We start from the raw sequence: 6,278 nt of genomic DNA, 5'->3' as shown, positions 1-6,278 counted from the left end.
TATCAACAACAAACAAAGGCATATATGGATGGTGTGCCTAGCAAATTTGTAGATGACTTCAAGCTGGGAGGGATATTTAACCCTCTGGAGGAAAGAGTCACAATTCAGACAGATCTTGCCTGCCTAAACTATTGAGCTAAATCAAATAAGGTGAACTTGAATAGGAGTAAATATAAAGCTTTACTCTTGGGTTTTGAAAAATAAGCCTTATAACTTACAAAATTAGAGTGGCATGGTCAGATGATGTTGTTATTGAGCACAATTAGGTAGCACAGTGGAAAGAGCACCGGCCCTGGAGTCAGGAAGACCTGAGTTCAAATATGGCCTTAGACACTAGCTGTATGACCCTGGGCAAGTCACTTCACCCTGTTTGCCTTAGTTTCCTTATCTATAAAACGAGCTGGAGAAGGACATGGCAAAGCACTCCAGTATTTGCAAGGAAAATCCACATGGGATCACAGAATCTGACTTGACTGAAATGACTGAGCAACAACAGAATCCAGAGGAGGGTAGCTAGGATTGTGAAAGGCTGTGAGTTCATGTCCTGTGAAGGTCATTTGCTGGAACTGGGGACATTTAGCTTGAGGAAGAGAAGATTAAGGGGGAACAGGTTTGCTGCCTTTGAGTACTTAAAAGACTTCCATAAGGAAGAGGAATTAGACTTTTTCTGTTTGGCCTCAGAGGGCAGAAGTAGGAACAATTGGGGGAAGTTGCTGAGGGGCAAATCTAGCTCTGATGACTGGTTCTCCATATTAGGGAAGAATGGTGACCTCGGAGGCAGGGAGGCTAGCAGCTGCAGTTGTCCAGGCCAGAGAGGCTGAGGCCTGGACTGAATTAGGGGCTATGAGAATGAAGAGGGACCAGATGCAGAGCATTGCACAGGGGCATAGGGGAGACAAGACTTAGGGCCCAGGACCTGATCGAGGTTAGGGTACGCTGCTGAACCAAGTTCCCTCTTCCAGGATGACCACTATGACTAATGGAGGGAATATCCACCCTCATTCTGGAGCACCACCGTAACTCTGGTTGGGAGATGAACACATTTCCCGTGGTTGCTCAGCAAATCTCCCATTGATCAATCACGCCTCTCCCCCCACCACCTCCCCACTCCTTCCAGCTGTCAGCTTCCTCAGTTGACTTCCTCCTCCCTGGAGAAGACACCCACAGCACTGGCTGCCAGCCCTGAGCCCGTCCCTGTATGACTCTTCTGGTGTGAATCTAGTGTCTGGAGTAATCTTATACAACTTGTGGCCTCTAGGATGAGACCAAACCTAGGATGGGACCATAAACAAAGTCCCCACCCCCAACAAAAGGCTACTATTTATAATGCATTTAGTAATGTAGATTGGGGACCCCACCAATGGGGGCTCATGGGCCCCCTCTGCCATGAGATTAGTAATAAATGACGCTTTAATAATTGCTAACATTTAAAGCGTCATGTTCTTGTCAACATCCCCTAGAAGTCAGTAATTAGTAGTGTTGATTCCAGTTAAGGAAAGTGAGGCAGTTAAGGAGCTTACCCATAGTCACATAGTTAAATTACTGTCTGAGGCAGGATTCTAGCCCAGGGCTCTCCTAATGGCAGGTCAAATATGCTTTCCACTATACCAGATGCCTCTCCTACTGAATCTCTGGGTGGGTTTTTGTGTGTGTGTGTGTGTGTGTGTGTCTCCTATTGAATCTAAAGAAAGTTTTTGGCTGCTCTTGGATAAGCCCCTGACCTCATGGACAGATCCCTGTCTAATGCAGACTCACTGACAGAGATCCTGCCTGAGGGGCCCTCTGGGACTAAGGGTTTTAGTCATGCACAGACTATTCTCTGGATCTTTTTCCCTGGAGTCTCCCACCAAGATACTCAACTGCACACATAGGCTCATGAGCATACACCCACACCCACATCCTCACACACACACACACACACACACACACACACACACACACACACACACACGACCCTCTGGCCTATAACTAGGAAATTTTTGTACCTGGGTCTAGAACCCCAAACCATACTCAATGTAAGCAGCATGAAGTCTAGCCTCAGTTGAGGAGAAGTCACAACTCCAGTCCTAATGCTTGGGTTCTCTTTTTGTCATTTTTTTGCTTTCAGGAGACCATTGCTGGAGGAGAGGACATAACTAAGACAGGGCAACTGGGGCTTTCCTCTGAGGCTCTGAATTTAGAGGGTGCCAACAACTCAAAGTTCTTTAGTAACTAGAAACAACAGAACTTGGCACCTACTTAGCCAGAATAACTAGTGAAAATAGGAAACTTCTGTTCCTTCCCCCCAGGCCCCTCCATACCACAGCAATATCCTACTCACCTTTTTGTTGATGACCAAAGGGATTCTTAACTTGGGGGTCTATGAACTTGGTTTTTAAAAATATTTTTTGATAACTGTATTTCAACACAATTGGTCTTCTCTGTAGTTTGTTTTATTCATTTAAAAACAATGTTCTGAGAAGGGGTCCGCAGGCTTCACTAGACTGCCAAGGAGTCCAAGACAAAGGTCTTAAAGGTCTCTGTCTCCCCCTAGACAAGGTAGTGTCCCCCCTCTTTCTCAGATCAAGAGTGCACAAAGAGCTTTATCTCCTGGGTCTCTTCTAAGTTATGAATACTATTATAATCCCCAAGTACTGGACACTATTTCCCAAACCCCACTCCCACCCCTTCCTTCCTCTGGTATGTCCTAGGCCATGGAAATTTCTGTACTTTCTCGGCTCTAGCTAGAGTTTCTGCCATTGTACTTATCATCCTGGAGACACAGATGGACTGAAAATCTCTCTCTCTCTCTCTCTCTCTCTCTCTCTCTCTCTCTCTCTCTCTCTCTCTCTCTCTCCTCTTTGTCTCTGCCTCCTTTCTTTGTCTCTGCCTCTCTGTCTCTCTCTGTCTCTCTGTCTCTGTCTCTGTCTCTGTCTCTGTCTCTCTCACACACACACACACACACACACACAGAACTGTACTAAGAGATCCAGGAATCTTATTCCTTCTCCCCTACAGTCATCTCCTCCTCCTCCTCTTCTTCCTCCTCCCCCCTTTTCTTCTTCCCCTTCTCCTCCCCCTACTTCTCCTTCTTTTCCTCCTTCTCCTCCTCCTTCTCCCTCTCTCTCCTAGAGACAAGAAGACAGATGATAGGGCGTCTTGTAATTCTACCACTCACTGCCAGGGGCTTTTGTCTGCTTCTTTCATAACATCTTTGTCTTTGTTGTTGCCTCTGTGTTGGGGTCTTGGTTTCCCCAGCCTTTTGCTTCTCCTTATATATTTCTCTACCTCTCTCTACTGTGTGTTCCCTTTACTTCAATCCCATCTCATTTTATGTCTGTCTGTCTCTATTTCTGCCTGTCTCTGTTTCTGTTTCTGTCTGTGGCTGTTTTGGTCTCTGTCTTTATCTCTGTATCTCTGTCTCTATTTTTGTCTCTGTGTCTATCTTGGTGTCTCTATTTCTGTCCCTGTCCCTATGTCTGTCTCTCTATTTTTGTCTGTGTCTGTCTCTATTTCTGTCCCTGTCTCTGCCTTTGTCTCTCTAATTTTGTCTCTCATGTATTCATTCTTTTGCATGTGTCTCTGTTTCGGTCTCAATTTCTGGCTATGTATGTATATGTGTTTGTGTGTGTGTGTGTGTATTTCTATTTTCCTGACCCTGTACTTCAGGCACATGGGGGTCTCTGTCCTTCTTTCTGAGATACACCAGGAGGGGCTACATCCTCCCCTCAGACCAGGGGCTCCTGGGGGACTTCTGCTGGAGAGAGGGGGACAGATGGACAGACTAGCTTCTAATGGGCATAGCCTCTCTACCCTGCAAGGAGACAGTTCAAGTCATACATTCAGTTCCTCTCAGCCTTTCCACTGTGTCTACCCCCTCCCCCAAGAATGGAGGCACAAATGCTACATGTGTCTTAGCACTATGACGACCAGCGTCATGGCAACACAGCTGGGAGGGGAGCACATCCTCCCCCTCATCTTCTTCATCCTCACCATCCCCATTAGGAGCATCAACCAAACCCCAAGCATCCTCCCAGCTCTTCACACCCTGCCTTTCCCTGGGATAAGCAGACAGGTAATGGTAATCTATCTCTGATTCTTCCACCCTTCCACAGGTGTCCAGTGACCTAATCCTACTCCTTTTCTAATAATATTAACATCCGTAAGACCAGACCTATGCGTTATAGATAATACTAGGAATAGCATTCTCATTTTACTTAAGGAGGAAATTGAAGTCGGGAGAAGAAAATGAATTTGCCTGAGGTTACATAACATCAATCGCAGATTGGGAATTCGAACCCAGGTCTTGACTTCCAGGTCTTGACTCTTTCTCACCCTCCCCCCACCCCTTGCCCCCACATCACACTGCTTTTTCTATTGAAGCTACCAACACAGAGTCAGGAAGTAAGTACTCTTATTTTTGTCCTGGTCAGGAGTCACATCTCACTCAGAGATCCCACACAATATACCCAATTTGAAGATGCTTCTATCCAAGCTCTTCCTCCTTGAGCTCCCTGAGAAGTCTATTTCCTCTTCATGGTACCCCCCCCCCCCCCCCCCCCCCCCCCCCCCCCCCCCGCAACCCCCCCCCCATCCCTCGAGCCGGGAGTTCTATGCAAGCCAAAGGCCACCTCTCCAGTCCATGGAACTGAGCCCTTAGAATGTGAAACAGAATTCAGAACTGGAATGGCCTGTTAGACTAGAATATGGAATAATGTCAGAAATAGAGCTGCTTTTAGAATATAGAACACAGGGGAAGCTAGGTGGCACAGTAGATAGAGCACCAGCCCTGGACTCAGGAGGACCTGAGTTCAAATCTGGTCTCAGACCCTCACTAGCCATGTGACCCTGGGCAAATCACTTAACCCCAATGAACCCCTCTCCCCAACATAGAACACAGAATGTCAGAGTTGGAGTGGCCCTGGGAATATAAATGTAGAATGATGTAATGTTTAATATGATATAGGGAAATGTCTTTGGCTTGGTGAAACTTTACATAGTACAACCTCATTTCCCTCCATATCAGGGCTTCCTCCCCTCAACTTGGAGTTCAGTGGCCCTGTGCCCTCTCAGATTTCTGATTTGTAAGAAAAGAGCCCCCCATAAGCTGGTATAGAAAATTTCTGGTGAGAAAGCCCATTCTACCAAGCAGATAAGCCCTTGTTTTGCAACTTTGTAGTCTGAGAGAGTTTCTTACAGGGGAAGAGGGGACTCTAAGAGGTTAAGTGACTTGTCCATAGCCAGGTGTTGAACTCAGTTCCTTAGATCTCTGTTATATCTTGCAGTCCCTTTTAATTTTATAGATGTAGAAACTGAGTTTAGGGGAGGTTAAGTGATTGTCCATAGAAAGTAATTGTCACTCCTCTTCCCTTGAGCCATCCTAGGTAATCATTTAAAATGGTGAGGTACTCTCTTGATCCAGAGAACCCCCCAAAATCATGCAAGTCAAGGGGTTCACATCTCCGGGTTCACTTCAAGAATACCCGTGAAACAACCCAAGCTATCAAGGGTATGCACATCTGAAAAGCTACCAAGTATTTGAGAGATGTCACATTGAAGAAACAATGTGTTCCCTTTTGTCGATAAAATGGTGGAGTTGGTAGGTGTGCCCAGGCTAAGCAGTGGGGTTGGACACTGGGTCGTTGGCCCAAAAAGACTGCTGAGTTCTTGTTGCATATGCTTAAAAATGCAGAAAGTAATGCTGAACTAAAGGGTTTGAATGTGGATTCTCTTGTCATTGAGCATATCCAGGTTAACAAGGCCCTCAAAATGCAACGGTGTACTTACAGGGCTCATGGCCAAATCAACCCATACATGAGTTCCCCATGCCATATTGAGATGATACTGATTGAAAAGGAACAAATTGTTCCTAAACCAGAAGAGGAGGTTTCTCAAAAGAAAAAGATATCCCCAAAGAAACTGAACAAATAAAAGCTTATGGCATGGGAGCAAATGTGGCATTAATATGCAAATAAAAGTGAAAAACCGTGTTTATCCTTAAAAAAAAAAAGAAAGAAAGAAAGTAATTGTCAGAAGTGAGATTTGAACCCAGGTCCTCTGACTCTAGAACTGGCTCCCTAGTCTCAGATTCTATGATTCAGTTTTTCCCAAACTAAGCTAATTTTTGTTTTGAAAGAGGAGACTGGTGAGATCCCCTCCATAACCCAAAGGAGTGAGTAACAGATCGAAGAACTAATGGTGATCTTTCAGGCAATGTGACTGTTTTGGGGAGAGATGTTATGTGACTTCTGGGGAGAGAGGGGGAAGGGAAGGTAGAGAGGGGGATTTCCTGTAGTCTT

At 45.6% G+C, this 6,278-nt stretch overlaps 1 pseudogene; it reads left to right on the top strand.

Moving 5' to 3' along the window:
• The first annotated feature begins 5,376 nt into the window (after positions 1-5,376).
• LOC122747914 lies at positions 5,377-5,954 on the top strand (annotated as a pseudogene).
• Positions 5,955-6,278: the final 324 nt, after the last annotated feature.

This window comes from Dromiciops gliroides, chromosome 3 (assembly GCF_019393635.1).
Source record: "Dromiciops gliroides isolate mDroGli1 chromosome 3, mDroGli1.pri, whole genome shotgun sequence".
NCBI classification, from domain to species: domain Eukaryota; kingdom Metazoa; phylum Chordata; class Mammalia; order Microbiotheria; family Microbiotheriidae; genus Dromiciops; species Dromiciops gliroides.
This window is presented reverse-complemented; position numbering and strand designations above follow the sequence as displayed.